The following is a 12,496-nucleotide window of genomic DNA, read 5'->3' as shown; positions in this document are numbered from 1 at the left end:
TGCTTGGCCCATCCTTCCCGGGAGAATAGAATGGATATCATGCAATTTGCTGTTGGAGGGCCTTGGGACTTGGCTTTACAAAACAAGCTCCTGCTCTGCATGGACTTTAAAGGACCCTTGCATGGCACCTTTCCTAAGAGAAGCTGTTGACTCCACATTCTTGGCCAAAATCTTCCCTTGCTGCTTATTTCTGCTGTCAGTTGTTTGGCCACTACCCTATATTTCAGAGAGAGTCACATTTCAGTGGTGTTCAGGTAACCAGTCTGCTAGTCTTGTTAGAATCCCTTGAGAGGAGATCTACTGCATGCATGCAATTTTTTATTTACTAATTGTTACGTGATGTATTAATTATACTATCTGGTATGGTAGGATGTTTGGCTGGAGTAAGTAATAACACCTATTAAAGGTCACTTCCTCACCACCTGATCCTGCATTACTGAGCACTGCTGAGGAAAATCCAGTGACCACACAGACTTCCTCCACTATAAATTCATTCTCTCTTCAGTTCTGCCATCTTTCTAGCTGAATAATTCTATTTCTCCTCTCTCATTAAATCCTACAATGACAGTCCCATCCACCTATATGCTGTCTTTGACTCCCTCCTTAAATCCCCAGCACTCTTTCCTCTCCACACAGGGCGTTGTCTAAAAAGAAGATGGTCATAGCAGATATGATCATCACCCCTTCACCCTCCTTGCCATTTTCCCCTGCCTCCCTCATTACCTCCCTCTTCCATCTCTGCTGCCACTGAGACTGAGGGTTGGTCTATACTTAAAAGTTACATCAGTATAGCTGCATCAGTCAGGGGTGTGAAAAACATGCGCCTGACTGACATTGCTATGTTGACAAAAACCCCAATGTAGACACAGCTATGTCGGAAGAGTGTTTCTGTCGATGTAGCTAATCTTATATGGGGGGGGGGTGTTCCTACATTGACAGAAAAACTCCAACTTAAGCCTTGGCTACACTTGCAGATGTACAGTGCTGTGAGTTAAACCTGCCTTCGTGTAGCTGAGTAGGGAAAGCGCTGCAGTCTGTCCACACTGACAGCTGCCCAGCGCACTGTCCTGGCCACATTTGCGGCAATTGCAGCGCTATTGGGAGCGGTGCATTATGGGCAGCTATCCCACAGAGCATCTTTTCCCATTCTGGCACTGTGGGTTGTGGGAAGGGGGCATGGGTGCGGGGGATTCTGGGTCCTGTCCTAATGCCCCGTGATGCATCGCTTCGCATCCCAGAAATCCCTTTGTTTCCGCTACCTTTGGCACCATCTTTCAATGGTTTCTGTGCAGCACGATCTGTCTGCGGGAAATGGAGTCCGAACTGCTGAGGCGTATGCTGACGAGTCTCGCCAGCATGTCACGTTTGGCTGTCGAACTATTCCTTAGGATCCAAAGTGACAGTGAGAGTGAGGGTGAGGAGTCCGACGATGCTATCGAGCCGCATAACGTGTACGACACGAATTTGCTTGTGGCATTCACGGACATGCTCAGCACCGTGGAATGCCACTTTTGGGCTCGGGAAACAAGCACCAAGTGGTGGGATCACATCGTCATGGAAGTCTGGGATGACAAGCAGTAGCTGCAGAACTTTTGGATGAGAAAAGCCACTTTCATGGGACTGTGTGAGGAGCTTGCCACCACCCTGCGGCGCAAGGACATGAGATTAAGAGCTGCCCTGCCAGTGGAGAAGCGGGTGGCTATTGCAATCTGGAAGCTGGCAACTCCAGACAGCTACCGGTCAGTCACAAACCAGTTTGGAGTGGGAAAGTCGACCGTTGGAATCGTGTTGATACAAGTTTGCAAGGCCATTAATCGCATCCTACTCAGAGGAACCGTGACTCTGGGTAACATGCAGGAAATAGTGGATGGCTTTACACAAATAGAGTTCCGTAACTGTGGAGGGGCGATAGATGAGATGCACATTCCTATTCTGGCACCACCCCACCTAGGATCCGAGTACGTTAATCGGAAGGGGTATTTCTCTATGGTTCTCCAGGCGCTTGTGGATCACTGTGGGTGTTTCACTGACATTAACACAGGCTGGCCCGGAAAGGTGCATGACGCACGCATCTTTTGGAACACTTGGCTTTTCAGGAAGATGCAGGCCGGGAATTTTTTCCCAGAGCGGAAGATCACGGTAGGGGAAGTCGAAATGCCCATTGTGATCCTTGGAGATCCCGCTTACTGCCATGGTTCATGAAACCCTACACAGGGAGCCTTGACAGCAGCAGGAATGGTTCAACTACAGGCTGAGCCGGTGCCGAATGACTGTGGCGTGTGCCTTTGGCTGTTTAAAGGGCCACTGGTGATCTCTGTATGGGAAGCTGGACTTGGCCGAAAACAGCATCCCCGGGTTATATCCACGTGCTGTGCCCTCCATAATATTTGTGAAGGGAAGGGTGAAAGCTTCACTCAGGCATGGACCTCCGAGGTTCAACATCTGGAGGCTGAATTTGCATAGCCAGAGAGCAGGGCTATTACATGAGCCTAGCGTGGGGCTGCAAGGATTAGGGATGCCTTGAGGGAGCAATTTGAGGCTGAAAACCAGCAGTGATATCTGGTGCCCTGCACGGGAGTGAAGTGCAGTAGTTCCAATCTTTAGGAATCAGTGTCTGCTTAGCAGACAAGCAGACTTGCAGTGCCTGTTTATTTCCTGGGCTAAGGAGTCTCTTACTTTATGCAATAATAAAGAATGTTTTCAAAGCCAAAGAATCCATTTATTGAAAAAAAAAATTATTTATTGAAAAGAAACAAGGAGGTGGAGTGGGGAATGGTACAATCACAGATTCGCGTATGTCCTGTCTGGTGTGCTGTGCAGTGGGTGCTGCACTTCAGGACAGCTATACTGCATGGTGATGGGGGTTGAGTGCAGAGGGTAAGGGTCGTGGTTTTCAGGGCTGGGTGGTGAAGATACTGGTGTTGGAGGCAGTGAGTGGCATGAAGAACACGGAAGTTGGGGAAAGTGGGTTGGAAGTGACAGTGGGGCACAACGGAAAGAGTTTTGGGACAAGGGCTGTGGGTGGGGGGGGGCGTTTGCGGTACTGCTCCTCTTTCTGCATGGCTACCAGCTCCTGGATAGCATCTGCTTGGCGCTCCAGGATGCTTATGAGCCTATCAGTGCTTTGCTGCTAGTGCGCGGTGCTTTGCCGCCGGTGCACTGTGTTTTCCTGGTGGATCCTGCTTTCTCTCCCCCTCCAGTCCTGTGCTTTCTCATTTTCTTTAATAGATTGCCGCATCACTTCTTGCAGCATGTCTTCTTTGCTTTTTCGCGGTCTCTTCCTGAATCTTTGCAGTCTCTGAGCAGGCGATAAGAGGGACGGCTGAGGTCTCAAGGTTGATGCTGCTATATAGGCAAAATGCAACATTTAACAGAGGCAGCATTGTTTATACCAGACAGAGTAATGATTGCCCGCACTTAAGGAGTAGAAAACACACAGGGTCTACACAATAGCATAATTTTCCCTTCCGAAACAGAGTACACACATCCCACGGGAGCCTCAAAATGGTGAGTAAGGGGGACTGATTGTTTCAGGGCTGCACTGTCCTCTGGGTTTCTGTGCCTTGGAGAGAGCCAGCAGCTTCAGGGGGCACCTACACTGAACACTGTCCCAACATTTTCCACAGGAGTTTGTCCTGGACGATATCTCGCTGCTGAGGGTGACCTGGGAAGCAAGGGAGGGTCTTCTACTGCAATGCAGCTTCCGCCCTGGCCCATATGCAGCTTGCCTGTGTGCAGCAATGGTCCCCTCTCCCCTCGCGGCACAGTGGTGCGGACACATTAGTGTGGCTGGGACAAGGACCACGGTGGCTCTCCCGATAAACCTGCGCAAGCGCATTGCACACGTTCTGGATGAGACATTCGAGGAGATTACCGAGGCCAATTACTGCGCGTGATGTGATAAACCACATCGATGCACTATTCTGCATCTAGGCATGCATGCCTAATCCTCCTCTCCCAAAGAGCCTGCACCGAAAAGATTCCTTCCCGAAAAAAAAACCCACTTACCAGGAACCTGCTCTTCTGTTTGTCCTCCACCAAGTACTGGCCGCTGCGACTGGCTACCTTTCTCCTGGCTCGAGAAGAGCTCCTGGCTGCATGGCTCCAGGGATTCCGGGGTGTCTCCATCCGGCCCACCACCATCACTCCCGTTTTCCTCCTCCTCTTCCTCCTCCCCCGCCCCACACCAGCCCTGAAGTGTCCATGGTGGTGCTCGGAGTGGAGGTGGGGTTAACCCCAAGTATCGCATCCAGCTTTTTGTAGAATCGGCAGGTTGCGGGGGGAGCACCCAAGCGGCCATTTGCATCGCGGGCTTTGCGGTAGGCACTCCGCAGCTCTTTCACTTTAATCCTGCACTGCAGGGCGTCCCGGTCATGGCCCCTTTCCATCATGTCCTTTGATACCTTCCTGAAGGTATTGTAATTCCTACGGCTGGAGCGCAACTGGGACTGTACAGCTTCCTCTCCCCAAACACTGATGAGGTCCAGCAACTTGCCATTGCTCCATGCTGGGGCTCACTTGGCACGTGGAGACATGGTCACCTGGAAAGATTCGCTGATAGCACTCCACATCACGCCGGGCTGAGCAAACAGGAAGGGGATTTTTAAAATTCCCGAGGAATGTAAAGGGTCGGTCACATGGTTGGTTACCTGAGGCCAGGGCAGAAGAGTTTGAACTGATGACCAGAGTGGCTAGAACAGGCATTGTGGGATACTGCCAAATAATTCTGGGGGCCATTCACAGCGCATTGGGTGGCCACATTGGTGCCGCAGCGCTGCAGCGGCAGCGCAATACTTGCTATTCCTCTCGGAGAGGTGGAGTACATGCAGCGCTGCAACCACGGAGATACAGCGCTGCAAATGCCTTGCCAGTGTGGACGGGGAGTGAGTTACAGCGTTGGGGGAGCCTTTACAGCGCTGTAACTCGCAAGTGTAGCCAAGGCCTTAGCTATGTTGGCATAGACACCATAGGGTAGACATAGCCTGAGATTTTACACCCACTTTCCTCCGCCACTTACTCCTGAATGGTGGTCAGCACTTTTGAAAATCAGTTAATTTATTTAGGTGCTCAAATGTGGATTTAGAAGCCTAACTTGAGACACCCATTTTTGAAAATCTTGGCCAATAACCTTTGTTCAAACTCAAACTGAACAAGAATCAAACAAATCAGTATGTTAGTACCTGATCAAGTGGCAGGGGCTGACATCTCTGGAAGCAGCAAGAAATGCTGTGAGAAGATGAAAGGATTCAGAACTTATTAAAGGCCTGGGACAACAATTGGTCCATGTGGAAAACTTGCCTATTTTACAGTGAGCTGGATTCAGTGCTGCTCCAGCCAGCCTGATTTGCAATTAGAGAGCAAATAAGTGCCTTGCAGCTCAATCATGAAGGCTGTGGAGGGAAGAAACACAATGACTCCATGAAGAAGAAAGATCCTGGGGATGAGGAGCCAGACCAAAGATGACCAGTCTATTGTCAAGGTCTCTTTTGGGTGACCCAGGATTTTAGCATAGTTGCAGAGACATTAGCCAAGTTGGTATGGCAGTAGAAGGTGGGGGGAGGGAGGATTAATCAAAGGGTGAAAGGTCTTCTATAGCATCTATGTCACTTTTTATTGTAAAATATACTTAAGGGTTTGATTTTGCAGGCCCAGGAACTTACAAATGCCACTGTTAGGGTTTATAAAAGAGTACATAGATCCACATATGAAAGTGTCACTGTCGCCCCCTGCTCTGTTGGTCCCCACTGGTCTTTGCTATTCCCTTTGCTCTGCCTCTGTGGCACAAGAGGCATCTGCTAAGCCCATCTCTAATATTCCTGGATTAGCTCTCTTGTAATACCCCAGTCATTACCTCCCCCTCACAAATTCTCTCCCTGTATAAGAGCATGGAGAGGAAAATGTGTACCTAGCAAGGTGCACTTGCTGCAGTTGTCAGAGACTGTCCATATTGACCCTGCTCTTAGAGATGTTACATTTTTATATGTTACAGCTGGCCTGCAGCTTCTTTGGGTGTAACAAAATTTATTCTTGAAAACAAAGGCTCTGTACTTCCCACATTAACAATATAATTTTTAACATCAAAGTAACTTAGTTTCTCTTCTCCATAAGAACATTAATCCATCCCAAGTATAATCCTATCACCTGGAAAGTTCAGTACCACAGTAGTATTCCATAAACTTGCTCAGCATAGCAAAAAAAGAGAAATGGATAAATAACACATAAAAAGAAACCCAGCATTAAACGACATATTCTACAGATTACAAGTTATATTCCTTTTGCTGCTCTACAACCAGTTTCGTACCCTCAGTTAGAAAGTTTATGCACAGAGAATTCCTAATTTGAACTGTAAATTGTGCTAACAGCCTCATGTGCAGCTCTGGGTCTGGCTGCTTATGTGTAAGCTTATGCCAGTCCAGCTGCACTCCACTGATCATTGAAAACTTCACTTTAAAAAATGCAGCAGACAGATATGACAATTGCTATGTTAATTAGTAGCCATCATTGTGGGCTCCCAAAAGGCATCTCCATCTTGCCTTTAGTCTCCCCAATACACACTCTTTTACCATCCTGCCGTTGCTGAGCGTATAAATGAATGCATCTCTCTAGGTTTGTGCAGTCAGGAAAAGGATTCATCAGCCAAAACAAAATCAGGACCAGGAACACCATCAATGTCAATGGGGTTGGGTGGGAATAGTGCTCTAATTTGCTTATTCTCAAAAAGTTCAGAGTTTTTGAAACCTTAGCATCATGCCTTTGGCTCGCTACCCTGTGTCCATGTCCACAAACCTTCCATGATAATCCACTAAAGCCTGCACCACTGCTGTTGTGTCCCTTACTGTTAAAGTCTTCCTGAGGATGCTGGGTTTGAGGGACACAGCATGGGCACTTTGGTTCCACCAGTGGTTCCAGTACACTTCAGGGTTCCAACTGCTTAACTCCCTCAGTGTTCATTGGCACATTGGCCATCTTGATCTAACACTTCTGCACTACACTATGTATTGCTCTGCAAACCCCCACAACAACAGCACCCACAATTGATTTCCTTGCCCCAAACTGGTGCCCAGATGACCAGTACCTATCCAGGGTAACCAGTTTGCACAAGGCTATCCACTGTCCCATCTTCATGGTCTGGTGCTGCAGGGCTAATTCAACCCAGAAGTCCAGAGAAGTCTTCTTTCTAATCCTGAAATGATATAACTGCTGCTTGTCCTAGGTCTTGAGAGCAACTCGGTTCCACTGCTTTGTGCTTGTTGTGTGGTCTTAAAAGCAGCACTTCTCTCACTGAAGATCATTCACCAAAACAGCATGCACCCATCCACTTGAGAATCAGTGAGTGCATGACCATTGCTTGATGGTCTATGAACTGCTCATCCTGGTCTCTGGCTGTCTGCAGGTACTGCCAGCATATCTTCTACCTCCACCATAGCTGTTTCAGAGGTGGAGAATCAGCACCAGTTCAAGGAAATTTATGAGAATTCTCGGGGGGGGGGGAGGGAAGGGGGAGGAGCAGGGACCATTATAGGAGTTCCTAGTGGATTATGGCAGCCTTATCTCTTCTTTCACAATTCCTATAACCACTTGCTGCAAGGTCTTTTCATAATCTCCCAGAAATCACTGATTCGGAGAGGTATGCCTGGATCTGTGGCACAGGTATCCAGAGGCAGTGCATCTGCAACAGTGTAGTACAGTATATGCATCCGAAGAAGTGGGCTGTAGCCCACAAAAGCTTATGCTCTAATAAATTTGTTAGTCTCTAAGGTGCCACAAGTACTCCTGTTCTTTTTGAGGATACAGACTAACACGGTTGCTACCCTGAAACCTGTCAGTGTAGTACAGTGTTAGTGTGAACACAGAGCAGAACTTAAACCAAAATAGCACGGATAGAGGACATGGGTATTACACCAGAGCTATCCCACTAGTTCAAGTACCAGTGTGTGTGAACTGTAGTGTGAACAAAGCCTATGAAATTGAGCCTGGTCTGAGGGCTAGCTGGTGGTTGAGCTGGCACAATCCAGACAAGTCTGAGGTAATGTTGATAGAATGCAGGAAGCAACTGGGAGAAGTGACAAGCATTATATTACACACTAGACTGAAGAAGTGTGGCTGCCATATGTAACACAAATTTGCAATTTAGGTGACTTGTTAAATCCTAAACTGCTGTTGGATGTATCAATAGCAGCTGTGGCCAAGAACAATTCATTGAATGGCAAGATGATTGTGACTCTATTTCAGGTGCATCTCTAGCCACAGTTATCCATTCCTTTCTCGCTTGCAATTAACTCTGTATGTGTCTAGTGAAGATATTATTTCCAGGAAGTATTTTTGCCTGTGTATACAGGAACTCAGACTAGATAATCACAGTGGTCCCCTCTGGCCTTAAAATGTATGACTCTATAGTGCAGAATGTGTCTGTCTGCTTCTTAGAATACTAGAGCACATCACACCTGTGCTCTGGACTATCTTCCTGTTGGTTACAAGGTGAGGTTCGAGGCATTGATAATAAGCTATAAAATCCCTACATGGTTTGGGACTTCATGATCTCAGAGAGACCTTCTGTCTCACTGCAAGGTACTTCCATAGTCATGATTAGGATTTGTGCAGTTTAAACAGAAAAGAGTTGATGACAGGACATTCTCTGTGAAGGTCCATCTAGAACTTGCTTCCCTCTGTGGTCCATCAAAGACAAATTCTGTTAATTTTCTAGATATATAATGAAGCCCATCTTTTTCTCTCAGGCCTTTGGAGAGCAGGTGGGTTGAGGGGTATATTGTGATATAGGAACATAGAAAATGCCACACTGGATCAGGCCCATGCTAGTCCAACATCCTATCTCCAACAGTGGCTAGTACCAGATGTATCAGAGGAAGGTGCAAAATACGCTGCAGTAGGGAGATGTGGAATACTCTCATGCCCCATGATGGTCTCATCCTACTCTCTAATAGCTAGAGATTGCCTTAGACTCTGAAGCACTAAGTTTTACATCCCTTCAAAAGAGCTGTATTTCCGTGAAACACACACCACATGTTCCAGCAAAAATCCCATCCAACCAAAATGTATTTGTTAATGTTTTATTTTTTTTATTATGTATCAGTTTTTGTGTGTGTGTGGTGGGCAAACAAAGCATCTTACTGTGTGTTTGTGTCAGTATATTTTATTGTAAAAGTGGCCCTGAGAACTGGATTGCTTCTTTCTGAGATACGTTTAAATAAATAACAAATGGTGGTGGTGTTTTTTATATTATGGGCAAATGTCTCTTAGCATCTAACCCAAGATCACAAATTCATTTAACATCCCAAACCATAATTTGTTCCAATGTAACAGACTCTCTGGGTAAACAGTACGGCTTTCCAGGGCTCTGAAAATTCCTGCCATCTTCGATATGTTCCTCAAATCCCGGACATGCTTTAAAACCTTTAAAAGCATCCATGGGTGTACACAGGAACAAATACAATATGGTGGTGGTCAGCCTGCCCTGCCATGTTGAAAACTTCATGCTTGCTTGGCAATGCAGATATGAGCATTGCCTGTGCCTTTCCCACTGAAACAAAGCTCTTAAACCTCTGAAAGTGGGAATAGGGACTCACTCACTCTGGATTTGCTCCTTTGACGAGCGAGTCCCTGGCAGCCATTTCTAAAGCTGAAAAATCCATTAATCTGCTTTTTAAACAAAACTGAAGCTTTTAAGGCCTCAAAAGAGTCCCTGCTAATAAGGAGCAAATCCAAAATGGTGGCTAGGAGCAGTGCGCTGAAACTAACATGAGTCTCCAGGGTCCTGCATGAGCAACTGGAGCATACAGTGTTAAAGATACTGTAAGTCACCACCCATCAGATGGTAACTTTGAGTTACAATGAACCTTGGCCAGATTCACATCTTGGCCTACTGTTCAAAGGATATGTATCCCATCACCAGTCACCTGAAACATTCTGTTCCTTTGTACATTTTTTTTTTAAATATCAAGCTTGCAGTGCATTTTGTTTGTAGTGTAAAAAGGTGAGGTTTTGTTTTTTATTTTTGGCATATTAGAGCTCAATCCTGCATGTTTCAGAAATGACCAGCTCTTTCTGTATGTAGAACAAAATCCTGGCATTTCCCATCCTGTAATTAAAAAATGCCAGATATGCATTTGCATAAAGGGACGTGAGAGAGCAGCAGAGGGCTGTCCAGTCAGAGGGTGATAGAGGTTCTTCCTCCATCCTCTGACACATTATCCTGCATATCATGCACTTTGCATCAGCCACATGACCAAGAGCTGGGCCTTTGCAGCCCAGATTTGGGGATGGTAGTACTGGAGACGAACAAATGCAGAAAAATATTTGTGTACATTTACTCAAACCTTATGCCATAGGGAAATTTGGAAGATCCTATCCAATATTTTAGGGGTCATTTCCTGATATTCTTACCCAGTTCTGACTTCAACAGAGTTTTGCCTGCGTAAGAACTGAGGACTTTTGGATTTGCCAATATACCTGTAATGTTCTTGTGTGTATATAATTCCTAAACTTTCATTATAATTAGGTAGTGGCAATGACCCGAAACGCCAAGTCCTCCAATGATTTCTGGAGAAGCAAAACACATCTATTTAGTACGTTCAGCATGCAAAGAAAGTGGATTTGAGCCCTGATGCACACACCTTCCATACACAACTTGCTCACTTTCCATCTAAGCCTTATCTGTAACACAGCTGCTCTTTATTCCAAGGCACAGAAGAAATAGGACCCCTCTTTTACCAGGAAGTGGAATTTATCTTAAGTCTGAATCTGACATCACAATCCTCTCAGCAATAACTAATGATGATGTCACCAAAAAGGATTATGATTGCAGGTGGGGAAATGATAGGTTGAAAGATCAGATGAACTCAGGGTCCTCTTTTAATGTCAATGCCATCAGCAATTTAAAAAAAAAGAGAGAGAGTAATGGCAAAGAATATATATGAGCGGAGTTGGCTCTAAAGCAGGGGTCGGCAACCTTTCAGAAGTGGTGTGCCGAGCCTTCATTTATTCACTCTGATTTAAGGTTTCGCGTGCCAATACATTTTAATGTTTTTAGAAGGTCTCTTTCTATAAGTCTATAGTATATAACTAAACTATTGTTGTATGTAAAGTAAATAAGGTTTTTAAAATGTTTAAGAAGCTTCATTTAAAATTAAATTAAAATGCAGAGTCCCCTGGTCCGGTGGCCAGGACCTGGGCAGTGTGAGTGCCACTGAAAATCAGCTCGCGTGCCGCCTTCGGCACATGTGCTATAGGTTGCCTACCCCTGCTCTAAAGAGAAAGTTTTTTTGCAACGATTTCCATAAAGTATCAGCTGGTCGTTCATGCATTTATTATATAAAGGATGTTCATTTCAAATCCAAATGCATCTATTGCCTTGTCATTGTCTTTACCAACATTTGGGGGTAATGTCCTAAGAACACATTATAATCAGACCTGTGTTAAGCAGCCCAGTGGGGATACAGTTAATTATTCTCACCCCCTTTTCAATGAAAATGTTAAAAAGGCGAAAGATAAGCCCTTCCTCTAATGCCACGGCTTGCTTTATTGGTTCTAAGGGGAAAAGAGGCACATTAGCTTCCCTGCTGATATCATGTTAAGCATGCTCACTTCACAGGCGTGTGCAGATGAAAGTGTAATTGCATGGAAGGTGAATTGATTGCAATTAACCTCAGGACTTGGCCTCAGGCTGGGGTGTCCCACCTTCCTTTCTGGGAAGGTTCCATCAGGGGTATAATACATCACTGATGAATACATATATCATTGAATGAAACACATACATCATGAGGGACAGTACATAAATCATGTAGAAAAACATGTATTATATTGAAATGATCAAATTATAAATGAAGCACATAAATCATAAGATTATGCTGTTGAATTGTGTCCGGAAACATAAATTATACAGTGAAATCCTAGGTTCACTGAAAGGTTCACCATATAATGAAGTGAGCCTCTATAAACTTAAAAAAAAAGCACTTTATCTCAGTAAAGTACACACGTGAATATGCAGTCCAAACTACGTGGATTTTAGCAGCATCTTCCATCAAAAAGGATCCCAACAATGGGGACAGTTAAGCACAATAAGCACCAAAAAAGCTCCCCTGCAGACTTAAACAACAGTGATTGCAGATTAAAAACTTGTTCAAAAAGATAAGTTTGTAAATAAGATAAAAAATCTCCAGCAGGGCTGATGCAATTAGTGTTGGACAGAAAAGGTGTTCCAAAACTTGGTGACATGCAAGGAAGCTGAAAAGGCCTCACTGCTAAGTGCCAAGAATAGGAAGGCTTATTCTGTGAACAGCTGCTTGATTTCTCCTGGACAGAGTGCACAGGGTTGGTGCTGCTGGTACAACATTCAGGATGTTATCTTGAAATGAAATCAGCAAGGTTCTGGATTGCAGATGAAGCTAAGTAATTAAAAGTTAAAATGAAAAAAATTCAAATCAATACTCTGTACAATTGGAAGCCAATGGAGTTCATGAAAAAGGGGAACAGGATCTCA

Source organism: Trachemys scripta, chromosome 5 (genome assembly GCF_013100865.1).
Source record: "Trachemys scripta elegans isolate TJP31775 chromosome 5, CAS_Tse_1.0, whole genome shotgun sequence".
Lineage (NCBI taxonomy): Eukaryota > Metazoa > Chordata > Testudines > Emydidae > Trachemys > Trachemys scripta.
The sequence above is the reverse complement of the archived record's forward strand: the minus strand, read 5'-3'. Positions refer to the sequence as shown.